General features: G+C 38.6%; 1 protein-coding gene across 1 annotated transcript in view; it reads left to right on the plus strand.

The window, feature by feature from the left end:
- The first annotated feature begins 778 nt into the window (after window positions 1-778).
- Ca1 (carbonic anhydrase I) overlaps window positions 779-18,440 on the plus strand; it is a 38,343-nt gene continuing 20,681 nt past the window's right edge. Inside the window, exon 1 of the mRNA XM_013012429.1 lies at window positions 779-828. The gene's annotated coding sequence lies outside the window, so the exon portion shown is untranslated. The remainder of the gene's footprint in view (window positions 829-18,440) is intronic.

Raw genomic sequence — 18,440 nt, forward strand, 5'->3', positions numbered from 1 at the left:
TTTTTTTTGTCTGCCCTGGGTCTTGAACTCTGGGCTTTGGGCACTGTCCCTGTGCTCTCAAGGCAAGCACTCTACTAGTTGAGCCACAGCACCACTTCTGGTTTTCTAGTGGTTTATTGGAGATAAGAGTCTCATGGACTTTCCTCTCGGGGCTGGCTTTGAACCTCGATCCTCAGATCTCAGCCTCCTGAGTAGCTAGGATTTCAGGCGTGAACCACCAGGAGCTGGCTAACCCTCAGGAACTCTTAATGATTCTATTTATAGCTCTTTCATTTTTCACTGCCATAACAAAATTTTTGCTATGCTCACTTACACAACCATTAGAAGAGTTGCTGTCATCCACTGGTCAGATACAGTCCTATTCTCTACAAGACCCTGTTATTCAAATCACTCAAATATCCCAAATAATTGACTTCAAAATGATGTCAAGGTATCCAGGACTTAATTATTATGTATGTTTTTATCTGTGGGTTATTTTTTCTCATGTTTTTCGTTTCCTGTCCTGTCATGGTCTAGTTTTGAAGGCCTAGCTAATGGTTAAACAAACTCCCTTTCTTGAACAGTTAAGTCTCAGTCCCAACTACTTCTCTTATCTAAGTCTCTTGCTCCAAGGTCACTGTGTAGATTTTCTAATCACACTGGGAACAGACAACTGACAGTTAAGGACATCCCCTAGGCTCAAGAGCCCCCCACCAAGATTATTCAAATTAGCCAGCCCTACCCTGCTTGCATATATAAACTGCTCCTCACTGCTCCTATTTGCTAGTATACTATCTTTGGGTGAAGCCCCTCTGTGGTTCTGTCCAGCAGCCTCATCAGATTGGAGCTGTAAGTAACACAGAGTTCTGAGTTTCTTTTGTTTGTTTTATTGTCTGACCAAGAGTTCAAGTGTGTGTGTGAAAGGATCTTTACATTGTACAAAACATAAAGTTACAAAGCTTAAAACTTAGTTTTTCTGAAGTGGTTATGTCTAACAAACAATTCTATACAAACCTTGAAATTTGGGAGAGAAATATGAGTTTAATGTATACTTATCTTTTTATTTTCTTTTGTGTCTATCCTGGGCTTCAACTCAGGGCCTGGGTACTGTCCCTGTGCATTTTTGCTCAAGGCTACCACTTGAACCACCGCTCTACTTCTGGCTTTTTGGTGGTAATCAGAGATAAAAATCTCATGGACTTTCCTTCTCAGGATGGCTTTGAACCACAATCTTCAGATCTCAGCCTCTTTAATAGCTTGGTAGCACAAGCTACCAACTCCCAGCCTTATTCTTTGGCTAGTATTCAATTCAACATAAATTCTCTTGAACAAAGTAATCTGATAGACTTGATAGATAAGTTCTTTTAAAATTGTAAATTCTATGGGACTGGGAAGGTGGCTCAGTGGTAGAGTGCATACATGAGGCCCTGGGTTCGATTCCTCAGCACCACATAAGCAGAAAAAGCCAGAAGTGGTGCTAAGGCTCAAGTGGTAGAGTCCTAGCCTTGAGCTGAAGAGCTGAGGGACAGCACCCAGGCCCAGAGTTCAGGCCCCACGACTGACAAAAAAAAAAAAAAGTAAATTCTATTAACAGCAAATCTATACTAGCTGAATTTATAAAATATCCCCTATGCCTGATGTGTGACTCTTCTGAAGGCTTTAAAGGGGGAAAGGGATTCTAATCATTAAAGCAATTTCAGTAGAGAAATGGATTAAATGTGTGCATTAGTAATTAGCCTTAAACATGCAGTAAAAGGATTTTTAGTTAGCAGCTCATTTTTTATTAAAAATGATATACGTTAATTTTCTAATATATTAGACTCTATTACATGTCTTAAATGTCTTAAGAAACTGTCTTGAGGCTAGGAATGTGGCTTAGTGATAGAGTGCATGCATGCCTACCATGCATGAAGCCCTGGATTCGAATCTTTGGTAGCACATACACAAAAAAATGAATAAAGTTACAAAAAGAAAATATTGTTTGCCTGATGCTGGTGGCTTAGGCCTGTAATCCTAGCTACTAAGGGGGCTAAGATCTGAAGATCACTGTTTAAAGCCTGAGCAGGAAAGTCCTTTAGACTGTTATCTCCAATTAACCACCAGAAAACTGGAAGTGGCACTGTGGCTCAAGTGGCAGAGCACTTGCCTGGAGCTGAAGAGCTCAGGGACAGCTCCCAGACCCAGAGTACAAGTTCCAATACTGACAAAAAAAAAAGGACATTGTCTAAAGAAGCTATCTTTCATAGATTCTTCCAGTGGTTACAAAATTAAAGTCAGAAACATCAATGTTTTAATTCTACAGGTTTACTATTTCTATAGTAATTTCTCTTCTCTCCCAATATTACAAAATGGGGAGAGACAGAGAGATGATCTCATTGGGAGGGAAACAGAGTCAAAGTTGAGGTGCCAATAAAAATGATTTGCAGTTAGGTACTGCTTACAACTAAGGCCATCAACCTGAGCCACAGGTCAGCATGCAGTAGAACTTTCTAAGTTCACGAGTCACGCAAGCTGAGATAGCTCTGAACTTTTACATGGGTTTCTAAGTTACCTCTTCAACAACTTTTAATTGCCTAAATTGACAAATCAAAATACTCTCTAACTCAACTTACCACCCCAAACCACTGTCTTATAGTTGGGACTTAGTAGACAGACATGACTATGTGTACACTTCCAACTCAGAAAGAACAAAAGTAGCGGGTAACCACTGCCATTTTGAGTCTCTAACTCCCATTTTCTGTATGGAGAGCAAGAAACTTCTCTTTTCTATTTCTCTCTATTTTAACACTGTTAGTAAAAAAAAAATCTTGCTAAAATGTAAAAAAGAAAAAATGGTCTCTTGATATATCTGATAATATCTTATGTACAATACAAACCACATTATCCTTTAAAATTTTTGTGGAAAGAGCATAAAGTCAAAGACTCTTGTGTTTGAAGGCATAAAACCATAGCAGAACTTCCAATGTGGGCATGAAATGTTTTACATCCAAACCAATAACAAAGAAAATTAAACCAAGCTAGAACTAAACCATTTTCTCCATGAAAATTACATGAAATTGTCATCATATGAGGAAATTTCATCATGTGAAGATATTACTGGGAATTATGGAATTTAATATAGATAAGAGTCACTGAAGGTATCAAGTAGAGTGTTATTATTAAATATGCATTTTCCTTCTGTTTGAGTATATAATAGTCTAGACATTTAATTTTTTGGTCTTTAATTTTTAAATTATTTTGGTGTTTAATTTTTTTTTTTTTTGGTCAGACATGGAGCTTGAACTTGGGCTGGACACTGTCTCTCAGCTCTTCAGCTCAAGATTAATGCTCTGCCATTTGATCCACAGTGTCACTTCCAGTTTTCTGGTGGGTAATTGGAGATAAAAGTCTCATGGACTTTCCTGCCCAGGCTGGCTTTGAACCGAAACTCAAATCTCAGCCTCCTGAGTAGCTAGGATTATAGGCATGAGCCACTAGTGCCTGGCCTGGTCTTTAATTTTTGTCCTAAGTAGATAGTAACTTTGGGCACTAGTTTTTATTATTAGTTTTACTATATAGTTTTACTATATATTATTAGTTTTATATTCTTTTATGATAGAATTTTAACTTATCATTTTAAACACTTTTAGAAACAATTCTGTGGTAATAGATACATTCATTATTTGAAAAAAACCACTATTATTCAACTGTATCATCCAAAATGGAAACTGTACCTATTAAATAATACCTCCCAACACCTCCTCCTTCCCAGACCCTACACTACTATCTTCCTTTCTGTCTCTGTAAATTTCACTATTCTAAAACTGCATATAAGTAGTATCATATAATATTTGTCCTTATGCTTGACTTATTTCACTTTTTTGCTTTTATGATTCATCCATGCTAAGGCAGATATCATTCCTCTTGAAAGTCAAATAAGATTGCGTTGAGTATATATTGTTAGGTTTTTAAAGAGAGGCAGCTGAGTAAGAACCATACCACACACGTGGTTTTCAGGTAATGGGTAGGTTTATTCATCATTTCCGGCTGGCACCAGGCCATGTTGGCACTCTATGAGGCTGGGAGAGACCTGGAAAAGAGAGCTTCTGGCCCTGGGCTAGGCCTTATATAGGGTAGGGGCGGGGAAAGGTGTGGCCACATCGAATCCGGATGAGACCTCAGCGGATGCAGATGTGACCTCTTCCAGGTGTGCCAGTTGCCTAGGTAACGCAGGTACTGGGCGGAGACTTTGCTGCCAGGAGGGTGGAGTCTGCTCACCATCCAGGAGAGGACCTTACTTATATACCATATTTTTCTTATCCATTTATCTGTCAATAGACATTAGGTTTCTCTTAGCCTTTTAACCCTTGTGCATACCCTGCTGTGAACATGAGTATACCAATATCTGTTACAGTCCTCACTTTCTCTTCATTTAGGTATAAATTCGCAAGTAAAATTGCTAGAGCAGGAAGTAATTTCATGATGGTTGCCTTCCATAGTGGCAGTACCATTTTATATTCTAGCAGTAATACACAAGGATGCCAGTTCTACCACATCATTGGCAACATTTGTTGTTGTCTAAAATTTTATGTTATTGTTATTCTAGACAAGGTCTTGCTATGTAGCCCAGCCTGACTTCAAACTTATAAACTTCCTGTCTCAGCTTCCCAAGTGATGGGATTAGAGTTGCATCCCTACACCTGGTTTTTAGAAAGATTTTTTTCTTGTTTGTTTGTTAATGTTGGTTTTGGTGATGGTGTGGTGATGGTTGTTGTAGGTCTTTAACTCAGGGCCTGGCATATTCTTGAGCTTTTTCCACTCAAGGCAAGCGCTCTACCACTTTGAGCCACAGCTCTACTTCCAGTTTTTTGGTGGTTAATTGGAGATAAGAGTTTATATATGGTTGGAGCTTATTTTTTTATGTCTTTTTTGTGTGTGTGAAAATACCATACAGAGAGGTTACAATTACATGGGCAAGGTAATGAGTACATTTCTTATCAAGCATTGTTGCCTCCTCTTTGTTTCCCCTTCCCATCCTTTTTCTTTCTTGCGATTGTTTCTAACATATTTATAAGATGATTTCTATATTGCTTTGTATGTCCCTCCCCCATGGTATAACCCCTGCTTTCATTGTATTTGATATTGGTATAATTTGTGGAGGGGAAGGGCAAAAACAAATCATTTAAATAGGGATTCAGGTGGACCCATTGCAACAATGAGATATACAAGTAGTTACGTCGAAAAATGAACTTTATGTGGTTGTTTTTGTTTGTTTATATAATAGTTATCTAGTTTTTGCATTGTATATTTCTTTTAAAAGTGCCTCCCCAAGTCCTAGTATTTCCTGAATTCAGGCCTCAAATTCAATTATACTGTGTGTGGAAGGGGGGAGTCAGTTTATTCACTTTGCTATGAGTTTTTTTCTTTGCTCATTAAATGATAAAAGTAAAAATGTATCTAGGATTAATCCAAAGATTAATTTAATTGGATTTGGATTAATTTAATCTAATTTGGATTAATTTAATTAATCCAAAGATTAATCCTAGATACAATCTCTGGTACAGGGCCTGCATTGAGCCAGTAGCGATACCTTCCATTTTAATGTAGCTGCACATCTTTCTCCTACATCACCTTGTGAGCCCTTCATCCCACAACCCAACATCCAGCAGAGGGCCTAACACACAGTCAATATCTTATGACCTCTTGATGGTGGGGATTAAAAAAACCATCAACCACAGTTCACATTCCTTTACTCACCAGGATTAGCAGAGTTCAAATATTCCTCAGTAAAGAGGCACTGAAAGTAACTATGCAAACCTGGCGGTTCTGCACTTCACTGGCACTAATGAAATCCTTATCAATGTTGTAAAATCTTTAGTGTTCTCACTCCCTACTGTGGCTTCACTCATGCTCAGCAAATGATTTTATTTTTCTCATAAAGTCATAAATCAAAGTCCCTCTCTAGGTATTGCTTTAAACAAATATTTGGTTTGGGTGGAATCTACCTGACCTCTGCTACAAGATTCTGGTTCCCCAAGAGGCAAGGCAGTCAGCACCCTGTGCTTTGATGACTGCCTCACGGGGGCTGACTGCTGGGGAGAAGGACATGTGACATTAAAACCTGCCATGCTCAGAGATCCCCTTTCTAAGTGATCCTAAAGCTTGGTACTGAGTTCCATGTTTACAGAAATGAGCTAGGATGCTTTACTCCCTGACTATAATAAAATCACCCAAGTTAAACCTAGGGTACCCCATCTCTCATTTATAAAAGATAAAATAAAACAAAACACATGCAAAAAGTTTAAAAAATATTTTAAAATAACCCTCAATCCTTCAGTTCTGTTAAGGGAAAGCCTAAATCTGGTGGACTTTGACTCAGTTTCCTCTCTTCTTGCTTTCCCATGCGACTATTGACACTGACATCTTATCCCCAGAAGATCAAACCAGGTCTGAGCAAAGCTTCACTCCACTCATTTACCCTGCTGAGCCCAGATAGGCTTACATTTTCCAAGAGAAAGGAAATCAGCATAAATAAACATGAAACACAAGAAGCATAAATCTTGACAGGCTTGTAAATATAGATTCATGGACAGCCTTACTGGCACTCTAGAAGAGCCCAGTCAATTCTACATATCATATGGGCCCTAAGGAAGAACTTTGGCCTTCCCCAACAGCCAATCCAACACTCCTTCCTTTCATTTCCACATCTGAGTACAAAAGGGTTGATGCTTGCTGTTTTTTACTACACAAGAATTGATCTGCTAGACATCTTACCTCCCATACAGCCAAAGCCCTGGGATCTTCTCTTAGCCATGTAAATGTTGGCTATTGGTTGAACTATAATCTTGTACTCTACTTATAGGTCTGCAACTCCAACAGTTCCTTAACTGCAAGTAAATGGAACTTCAAATCATAAGAGTAACGTGGCTTACAGGAAGAAGGGTTTGAATTTAAGACCTGGTACTTGCTAGACTGGTGTTCTGCCCCTTGATTCATACCTTCAGCCCTACTTTTTGCTGGCTATTTTGAATATAAAGTCTAGTAAACTTTTCTGCCTAGCATAAGGTGGCCTCTAACTCTGTTCCTCCAGGTCTCAGACTCTTTAGTGAGAATTACAGGCTTGAACCACTGGCACCTGGCTCTAGGAAAGACAGGCAGACAGACAGGCAGACAGGCAGACAGATAGATAATGCCAGTCCTGGGGCTTGAGCACTGTCTCTAAGATTCTTTTTCTGGAGACTTGTGCTCTACCACTTGAGCCACAGTGCCACTTCTGGCTTTTCCTGACTAGTTTATTGGACGTAAGAGTCTCACAGACTTTTTTTGCCTGGGCTGGCTTTGAACCATCATCCTTGGATCTTAGCCTTCTGAGTATCTAAGACTATAGGCATGAGCCAAAGCACTTGGCCAGAGTATATTTTTTTAAAGGAATATTGCTCATGTGTTTCCTTAAGTACAACTCTTTTAGTGTATCAGGTGTATTATGGTGTGAAGGACAATGTCAAACTATTGTACTCATCCATGACATTCCACTGCAGGAAATACATTTCTTACTTAAGGTCTCTTTTATTTAAAACCACCAAATGTGGTCACACAGATGTGACTGAAGATGTTAACTTATTAGGGCATTTCCTGCTATTAACACTTTGATATAAATTTGTTCCAAGATGGTTGATCAGCCAAGGCTAGGCAAATTTGGAAATGGGGCAGAAAGTTGGAGATGCATAGCCTGGGTGATCCAGGGTGATCTCTAAAGTGGGGTAGCCAAGAGACAGCAGTAGGAAACTATGAACTTGGAAAAGAGAAGATAGCAAACAGGATGAAATCTGATAGGAACAAGGAGGTAGGAGGGGAAAACCATTTCACAGATCTGTCAACCAACTGCAATCGTGACCTCTGCTTTCCCTAAAGTAAGAGCTTTTGCAAAGTCACCATGTTATTTTAAAGTAATACCTGAGATGACCATGCCATTATGAAGTACAATTTAATTGAATTGGGGAAGACTTCCGAGGGAAGAAGCCCAGAGATCAGAGTTCAAGGTTGTGAGAAGTGGCTACTTGCTTAGAAATGTTTCTAAATGTCCTGGTCTACCACTGAGTACCGACCATCAAATTCAAACTTCCAGGGAATCCATGGCCCCAAAACTTCTCTTGAAACTGTCCACGGTTTCAAGAAAAAGTCAGATTTGGATTCTAAGAGAAAGAATCTCTGGCAATCTGAGAACCTCTGACAAGTCTGGAATTCAGCTTCAACTATCAACTTTTGGGCCACCTTAAAATAAAATACCAAAGCTCAGTTCCCTGTAATCCTAGCTACTTAGGAGACTAAGATCTGAAGATCATGGTTCAAAGCCAGCCCAGGCAGGAAAGCCCCCATAAGACTCTTATCTCCAATTAACCACTTGAAAGAGGCCAAGGTAGAGTGCCCAGGCACTGAGTTCAAGAATACCTGCTCTGAACAATAATACGAAGATATAAAGCTCTAGAACTTGTTCCTTTTATTTTATTTTATTGCCAGTCCTGGGGCTTGAACTCAGGACATGGGCACTGGTCCTTGAGCTTCTTTTGCTCAAGGCTAGCACTCTACCACTTGAGCCACAGTGTCACTTCCAGATTTTTCTATTTATGTGGTACTGAGGAATCGAACCTAGGGCTTCATGCATGCTAGGCAAGCACTCTACCATTAAGCCACATTCCCAGTATTTCTCTTTCCCATCAAAAGTTAAATCTGAAAAGATGAAGTGCCAAACTTAAAAACTTAAATATATATATATATGTGTGTGTGTATATATATATATATATATATATATATATATATATATATATATATATATATAATAAAGCAACTGGAAAGAACATAGTAGGCATGTCATCTGTCTCAGTCAACAAGGGAACACAACCAAAAAGGCATTCTGCTGTTTTATTTTTTTTTTAAATAAAGATTTCATTTAAAGCCAACACGTCCCACAAGCAGAGACAGGCAGGAACTTTTTTTTTTTTTTTTTACTAAATGGCAAACATTATTATTCACAGACTTTTGGCCTTCTCTTTGCTTTGATTGTTTTTCTTGTTTCACTTACTGTCTATTATAGATAAGCTGAAAAATCTTGCAGCTGATATTCTACAAACAATGAAAATAAATGAGGTTAAATAATATATGTGTATATATGACGTTCAATTATGTTTTATTTGTCAAATGCTTTCGTTTTACACAACACACAAAATAACATCACAGCATACGTAGTACTCACAGCCACATTAGTGATGATGTTGCTTTTCCTGGAATGTATTTTTATTCCTGGGTCAGGCAGCACTTATCTGCCCTTCCCTAGATTTCTGCTCTTACCCTTGCTTCTGAAAACCTCAGCCATTGCTAAAAAAGGATATATAATGTTTTCAAAACAGTGATCTGTAAGTGTCCTCAAGCTAGGAGCATTAGAATCACCAGGAAACTTGCCAGAAATGGACATTTCCCAGTTATCATTTCCAAGGTATAGAACCAGTACAATGCTAAAGGGTAGGCAGGCAACCTGCCCAGGACCTCCAGGTAGTACTGACTCACGCCAATGTTTGAGAGATACTGGCTTTACCACCAAGCAGAGGTTTCCCTGAGCTTCAGATCTTATTCCTGGATTTGTTTTCCCCCTTTCCAACCATTTAATATGAATCTTGTCTAATACATGGAGTTAAATAACATTTTCTGCCTTTGATTTTTCTTTCAAAAAAGGCCTATTTTTGCTTCAATGTTAGTATAATAACCATGTTGATAGAATCAGAGTATTTCTCTATTGGTTTACCTTGTTGGGAGATTTCCAGTTTTTTAAAGTAATAAAATGGTATTCAAAGATTTTCCAGTTGCTATGCTGACATTCTATATCAGTAGACTCATAGAAACTGAAAAAATAGTTCCTTTTCTCCTGTAAGTTTTCAAATATAAAGTTTTTTTAAATTATATCATTATGATTAATAAATATTCACTGTAACCATCAATTACTCATATATATATATATATATAATTTTTCTTGATCTATTTGTCAATTGAAGGGCATCTGGGCTGTTTCCATGCCTTGGTTATGGTGAACAGTTCAGCAATAAATATAGTTGCTCAGATGACTTTACTGTTTCCTGACTTGTAATCTTTTGTTGTAATCTTCTGGCTAAATGCCTAAGAGTGCTATCACAGGATCATGGGGTCATAATATGCTTTAATTTTTTGAGGAATCTCTAAACTGCTTTCTAGAGTGGTTGCACAAGTTTACCTTCTTACCAACAGTGTACTGGGATTCCTTTTCCACCATATCCATACTATTATCTGTTGTTTCTATTCTTGATGATGGCTATTTTAATTGAGGTGAAATGAAATCTCAGTGATGGTTTGATTTGCATTTTCTTATAGCCAAAAATGTTAAACATTTCTTCCATTGGCTCTTTTTACTTCTTCTGAGAAGCCTCTATTGAACTCCTTTCCCGATTTATTAATTGGGTTATGTGATATATGTGTTCAATGGAATTTTACTCATCTGTTAAGGAAGAATATTATATCATTTGCAAAGAAATGAATGGACCTGGAAAAGACTATGTGAAATCAAGTAAGCCAGTCCCAGAGAGACAAAAGATGCTTGTTTTTTCTCATATGTGAACGTTAGATCTAATAAATACAAATATATATAAAATTAATATAATAAAATAAATATAAAAATATATATGACCGTATACATGGTCATATATACATGTTCACAAATATAAGAACTAAAATGTTGCATATGCAAAGGTGAATTCTAATGGTGGAATTATTACGTACAATTTAACAAAATGAACAGTAGGAAGCTAGCACTTGAGGTGAAGGGGTGAGGTCTAGAGGAGGGAGATGAATAGAGAGCAACAGTTTGGGTGATGCAGTCGTAATATGCAATTCATAACTGTGAAAATAAAACTAGGAAAATTGAGAGGATGCATCAAGGGGAGAGATGAGGGTTATTGATAAAAAGGGTGACATTGAGTCAAGATTGCATTGTACTCCTAAACTGATATGCTGAATTCTAATTCCATTGTATAACTACTTAAAGATAATGAAAAGATTTTAAAAATGACTCAGATGCAAATCAAGTAAAATTAGTAGTTTCTCCTATTTCCTCCCATTCAGGGGAACTCATTGCCAGACTGTTTATCTTTCTATTCTCATTCACTGAATGACTGTGCTATGAAAAATAATATGTAATAATAATAATAGTAATAAATCATAAAATATTTTTTAAAAAATTAAAAAATAATAAAGATCATATTATGTTACTTCTCTGAAATTTGCCTTTTCCATTTAAAATATCACATAGTTCTGAGTATCATTATTTCATCTATTTTCCTTTGAATTACTTTGTAATTCATGCTTACAAACACTGATACCTCCTTGTACACATATTTTCAGGTACTCTTTTTGTTACATTTTTTCATTATATGGGTCCTTAAAAGTGAGAGTTTCGCACCTGACTCTTTTCATTTATAATTTATCTGGGGGATGGGCGGATGCCAACACTGGGGGCTTGAGCTCTGGGCCTTCACTGCTGCTTGGCTAGTTTACACTTTGTAAACTATCTATTGCTAATTTTGCTCCTCATACTCATGGGCTACGTTGGTTTGGTTAGCATTTCCTGACACAGCAGTCCAATGCAGCATCCTTTCTCACATTGTTATAGTTGGTGGTTTTGTAAGCAAAGAACCAAAATGTTTCCTTGAAAGCAAAGGGGAAAAGATGACCTCGTGACATTTCTGGTGACAAACAAAGAAGTTGGTGGGTTTTCCCCCTCCTCGACTATATGGATTGACAGTAGTTCTGCCTAAATAGCAGCTCCTTTCCGGGGCTATTAGAATTAACCTGCAAGAAACAGACTCCACATTGGAACTGACAAAGGCAAATTTTCTCCACAGACTAAGAGGGATCTACTGGATTTAATTTGTTGTCCCCACTCAGGAAGCCAAGGTTCTGAGGTATTCACCCCAGCTAAAATATCAAGAGTCAAGCTACACAGCCAAGAGCCTTGTCTCCCATCTGAGCCTATAAACAAAAAGCCTACACCTGTCTGCTTATAAAACTGTGTATTTTGAAAGCTTGAAGACCTTGCTTATTCTACTGACTGAATCTTCCCAGAAGGGCATTGGCAAGGAGAGAAGGTCATAGACATTACAGAAGATTGTTGCCTTTCCCAATATCTTTGAGTTTTCTTCTTCTGTACATACTATTGATGCTCTTCATGTTTATAAAGTCAGTTAAGCCAGGCACAATTACAGGCTCTTGCCTGTAATCCTAGCCACTCAGGAGGCTAAGATCTGAGGATAATGGTTTGAAGCCAGTGTGGGTAAAAAAGTCTGTGAAACTCTTATCTCCAATTAACCAGCAAAAAAGCCAAAAGAGGAGTCATACGGCTCAAGTGGTACAGTGCCAGCTTTGAATGAAAAAGGAGTTCAAGAGGCTGGGAAGGTGGCTCAGTGGTAGAGAGCTTACCTTGCATGCATGAGGCCCTGGGTTCGATTCCTCAGCGCCACATAAGCAGAAAAAGCCGGAAGTGGCGCTGTGGCTCAAGTGTTAGAGCACTAGCCTTGAGCTGAAGAGCTAAGGGACAGTGCCTAGGCTTAGAGTTCAGGCCACACACTGACCACAAAAAAAGAAAAAAGAAAAAAGAATATACTACCATTTTTAAAAAAAGGAAAGGAAAGGAAAAGGAGTTCAAGCACAATAGGCACAAAAATAAATAATGTATGAAAAGTCAGTTAATAAGAAAAATCTTTGGTAATGTTGATTTTTAATAAATACTAAAAGGAGAGTAACCCTCTATACACTAAGCCTAGAATAAAGAAGCAAAACATATAAAGCAATTTACCAATTCTTCCAAAGGCTTGTGTTAAAGCAAGGCCCTAAGTTACGGGTACGTGCAGAACACTGCCACAGGAAGACCATATTCTGCTTCCCTGGGCTGCAATGTGAGAAATTCCTTCTACCATGATATTAGGGAGGCGATGTCCAGCCAAGCGGAGTTCACTTTCTTAAGTCATAGCAGTTTACCAGACCAGGCAAAGTTTCAGAATCATTTAATCTCACCTTTCATCATTCATCATGGTGGAGCTGAGGCTCCCTCTTTCCAGATTTATGTGCCTGTAATTTCTTCTTAATGCTTTGAAATGTGGCACCTATACCCCCAGGAAATCCTTTGTTTCTGGAACATAGAAAAATGATCTTTTCTCATACTTGATGCCATATACCCTGTCCATATGATATTATAACATAATTCTAAATTTCCTGACCCTTTATAGCTTGTGATGACCTCTCTGATCACCACCGGACCACACAATGCCTTGTCTACCCTATCTGACTACCCACTCTCATCTCCTCTTAAGTCTCTTGGTTGTTGGAGTTTCTCTCCTTCATCTCTTGGATACTTGGGAGGGAGAGGGCTACCTCTAACCGACACAGCAGCTGTTACTGCCAGTGTCATGACCAGAAGCCAAGCACCCGCCCCCACCCCAGCACCTCTGTCTCCATATGCCCCTCAGTCGGCACAGAGGGATATCTAATGCTTGGGATAATTTGATACACTCAGCTCTGTCACAATTTGTCATCTATTAAAAATTGAAACGTATTTATTCTCCAGTGAGAAGGTTTCAGTTTTCTGGTACTAAGATTAGACTAACTCTTAGGAAGAGATGGTGTCTCTTCCCTGAAACTGGTGTACTAAGATTCTGGCAAGTTTTCCAAAGATTAGAATTATCCATAGCTCAGTGTGTACTGTAGAAAAAAGTAATCTGACTTGATTGAAAGTACTATAATTCCACTTTGGGATCTTATTCTTAAGTGATCTCTAAGGTTTTGTTCACATGATTTGTCACTAATCTCCCATAGCAATGATGAGTGAAACCAACTCACTTGTATATTTAACAAATACTAATAGAGCATCTACAAAATCAACAAAGATTCCTAAGACTGATAAGATTTAGCTTCTGATTTCAAGGATCTTATGTGTGGAGAGACAAATGTGCTTATAAAGACAACTATGATCTGAATGTGAAAAGTATCATAAGAATGATATGAAACAAATTCTACAGCAATGTAGAGATCTCATCCAGTACCAGAGAGCTAGTATCTCCTTAAAGTCTTTAATAAGGAAATACTATACTATACTATACTCTTACTAGCAGTTTTATTCTCCCTAGTTTCAGTTACCTAGGGTCAACTGCAGTCCAAAAATGTTACCAGTAAATTTGCATAAATAATTCAAAAGCTTGGACTTGCACATTTTCAGTAGTAGGGTGAAACTTTATGCCATCCTGCCTGAAATATGAATCAGCCCTTTGTGCAGTGTGTGCATAGTGTGTGTACTACTGACTATTAGTACTTAGTGGCTCTCTCATTCTCAAATTTTGTTACCACACTGCTTGTGCTCAGATAACCTTGATGCAATAACCTAATGCTACATCACAAGATTTATGCCACTTCATTCACTTCACCATAACATGTATCATCTCACGTCATCACAAAAACAGGCTAAGTATAGTACAAGAAAGTAATTAAGATACTTTGAGAGGAAAAACTGCATTTTCATAATTTTTATTATTGCTGTGATTGCTTAATTTCATTATTATTTGCTAATCTACTGTGCCTCAGGAATTAACTTTATAAACCTTATCATGCATAGTATATATGTATAGAAGAAACATAGCATTTTGCAGGGTTTTGCCAAAACAAACATTTTGAGTTCTCCTTACTCATTTCTCCTCAGATCTCCACTATTGACAGATTATTTTTCTCAAAATAGTATATGTTATCTGCCTAGAAATTCAATAACATCATGGATGACCAGTCTGACCGACTGGTTGTACAAAAGGCAAATGGTAGTAGTAAAAGGTGATGGAAAAGTTGTTGGATTTAAACTATTAAACTTGCTGGTGATGGTGATTTGATATGTGGATTTTGTGGAAGGAAATATTTAGGACTTCCAGACTCCTTATTTCCTCAGAAAATAAACAAGATTCTAGAACCATTGGCAAATTGCCTACCAGGAGGGGAAGTTGAAGGGAGAGGACAATTGTATATTATCCTTAGGGTGTACTAAGTGCTAGCTTTTTCATTTGTCCAATTTTTCTTTTTAAATTTTAATATTGAGCACCCTAGTGAATTTGAACTGCCCAATTGCGTCTCTAGCACATACATCTGTGGGCTTATTTTCAAAGATAACTGATTTTTCTATTAAGATGACAAAGATTCAGTGACTGTGTCAAACATTAGAGTTGAGAAAAATAAAAGACTAAAATATCCCATTAATTTTTTTTTATTCTGGAAAGATTTCTTTCCAGATTCTGGATTCTAAGCTAGCTGCTTTAAATTTAGGGCTCAGTTTTCAACATACATGTTTGTCCCAAGGTAAGCCTAATTATGCCAGTATGAGAAACTAAGTATGTGCCATGTTGTCATGAGCAGAACTTCTCAGTGAGTTTCTATTAAAATCCACGATATCCTAATAAGCTATCAGCAATCTGTGAAGTCCCATTGGGAGCAGCTTCTTCTGGCTTCTTGTATTGATGAAGATAAACAGAAGGTAGCCTTCCACAAAACCAGTCTTCAGTTTTTCCAGCTTCTGCTTCCTGTATTCTAGCTCCAAATCAGCTAATTTTTTAGTTTGTGGCTCAGTCTCTTTCTTCTGTCAAATCTTTTCCACCAATTAAAATAAGACACTAATACCATCATTTTCATTTAATTGAATCATATTAATTTTATTTGTATGTAAGCTAGCCCAGGCTCTTCTATTTTTTGGGGGGGTCAGGTCTTGGGGCCTGAACTCTGGGCCTGGGCGCTGTCCCTCAGCTCTTCAGCTCAAGGCTAGCGCTCTACCACTTGAGCCACTGTGCCACTTCCGGCTTTTTTTCTTTTTGCTTATGTGGTGCTGAGGAATCGAACCCAGGGCCTCAGGCATGCAAGGCAAGCACTCTATCACTGAGCCACCTTCCCAGCCCAGCTCTTCTATTTTTAAGTATCTCTTCAAGTTCCCTAAGCCTCATGCACCAAATGAAGTCCCTGATTCATAGATCTGGCCGGCAAGAACAGAGTCTCCGCACACTCCAAACCACAGAACTTCACTCATTAATTCTGGGAGTCCTTCAAATGTCTCATGTGCTCAGAAACAAGTCTGTGCATGTTCATTCATATGGTATTCCTGTTATAGCTTTTTTCTTAACCACACATCCATTTTTAAAAGGCATTTTCCCTCAGTCTTGGCTGCTAATAATTAAAGTGGATATGTGGTTTCCCTGACTTAGGTTTTCTTTCCCTTTTCTTTTCCTCCCTCAAATCGATCTTGATCACCTGAATTCCATAGTTGTTTTTTCCCCAAGTACAACGTTCATGCCATTGCAGTGTAGTATGGTTCCATTAGGTGTTTATTCATTGCTATGCATACTATAAGCTTTATGTAATGGTAGAATAGACTGTGTATTGTTCTCCAACTTAAGTTTCTTGTTTAATTGTGTTCTTTGTATTTATGCATGTCAGTTGGTATGTTTCTGTTTATACTCCATTATAGGACATGTATTTTTATCCCATTGGATGGTATTATCCCCACTTTGTGCTATTAACTGCTACTAATTGCTTTAATACATTTTTCCTTTCAAATTAATTTGGAGAAAATAAGTGTGAAAACCTTAGAATAAGGAGGTAGTGTTCATTTGAGATCACATTTAGTAATAATTGTTACTGGAGGTCACTCTTTCGGCAATGGCATTGAAAGGTTAAAGTTTGAGGCAGTGACCACCACGTGTTGCTTGTTTCTGTCTAGCAAAGCAACACGTGGTGGTAATCAAAACACCTGGTTGATTGTGTGCCTATATAAGACCTGCAAATCCTTACCTTGGGGTTCTCCTCCTAGGTTCCTCTGTGTCGGAGTGTAGGACGAGGCCCGAGCTGCAGCCCGTTTAAATAAAACAGCTGTAGAGGCTGACTCTCGGTGGTCTTCTTGCTGGGGATCCTGCGACCTTGGCATAACAGCATACAGTTGAAGAGTGTTAACATGAGGCAGGTGCCGGTGGCTCACTCCTGTAATCCTAGCTACTCAGGAGGCTGAGATCTGAGGATCACAGTTCAAAGCCAGCCCAGGCAGGAAAGTCTGTGAGACTCTTATCTCCAATAAACTACTAGAAAACCAGTAGTGGGGACTGGGAAGTTGGCTCAGTGGTAGAGCGCTTGCCTTGCATGCCTGAGGCCCTGGGTTCGATTCCTCAGAAGTGGTGCTGTGGCTCAAGTGGTAGAGCGCTAGCCTTGAGCTGAAGAGCTGAGGGACAGCGCTCAGGCCCAGAGTTCAGGCCCCACAACCAGACCCAAAAAAAAAAAAAAAAAGGAAAACCAGTAGTGGTACTGTAGCTCAAGCGGTAGAGTACTCGCCTTGAGCTGAAGAGCTGAGAGACAGCACCAGGCCCAGAGTTCAAGCCCCACTACCTACCAAAAAAAAAAGAGTGTTAACATGAAAATAAAATGTTTTCCTGGAACATCCTTGGCTCCCTTCTCAGTCTAACACCCACTTTTCACTTCTCCTCTCACATAGATCACCAGTATTCTAACTACAAGCCCTTCAAATACTATAATATTATATCAGCAATATCCAGCAAGGGGAATCAGGCAGACCTTACTTAAAATACTGCTCTATCCCTGTGGAAGCTTGTCATCCAAAATTCATATTCCTCGTCTGTAAAGATTAGGATGGTATTAACAGTTTTATCCTTTTACTGTAAGATTTAAGAGATAGTATCTGGGGCCATTCTAGCATGCTGGACTCCTCCCGTAGCAAGATAGCTCCATAGCAAGATGGCTTCTTGAATATGGATAGAATTTGTTTCTCCTTCTGAACTGTCTAACAGTAATAACCAGCTGTTCAAATAGAGCCTCAGGCCTCCAAGAAATGTTCCTGAAAAAAGCAATGCAAGTGAATACAGTATCTATTTAGAAACTCTAAAAGTTATTAATTAAAATATTCATGGGTGATTTTTCATCTTGTATGAAAACCTTGAGAACTCTAAAAGTTATTAATTAAAATATTCATGGGTGATTTTTCATCTTGTATGAAAACCTTGAGAAATGCACACTGCCCATGTGAGCAAAGGTGTGAGGACATACCTGGTGTTAGTCATGAGTGTGGCACACAATTAGTGTGGCTCATGGTCTTCTTTAACTTTTTGCCCATTTAGTACAGATGTCTTTCCTGAAAATGTTTGAAGACTGGGGAGCTCACAGTGCCCTTTGTCCCTGGCACAAGTCAAACTGCCTTCTTCCCTCTATGGCCTTGTTCCCTGGGCAGTATTCTGCACCAGCCTAAGCTCAGCCTCTCTTCCAAGCAGTCACCTAAGCTTGAGCCTAACTAATCTCAGTATCAGATGGTTCAACAGTGGGATAAGAGGGTCCTGGGTGGACGATGGGCTAGGCTAGCAGGACACGGGCAGAGGAGCAGTCCTGAG

Source organism: Dipodomys ordii, unplaced genomic scaffold (assembly GCF_000151885.1).
Source record: "Dipodomys ordii isolate 6190 unplaced genomic scaffold, Dord_2.0 Scaffold17, whole genome shotgun sequence".
Taxonomy (NCBI): domain Eukaryota; kingdom Metazoa; phylum Chordata; class Mammalia; order Rodentia; family Heteromyidae; genus Dipodomys; species Dipodomys ordii.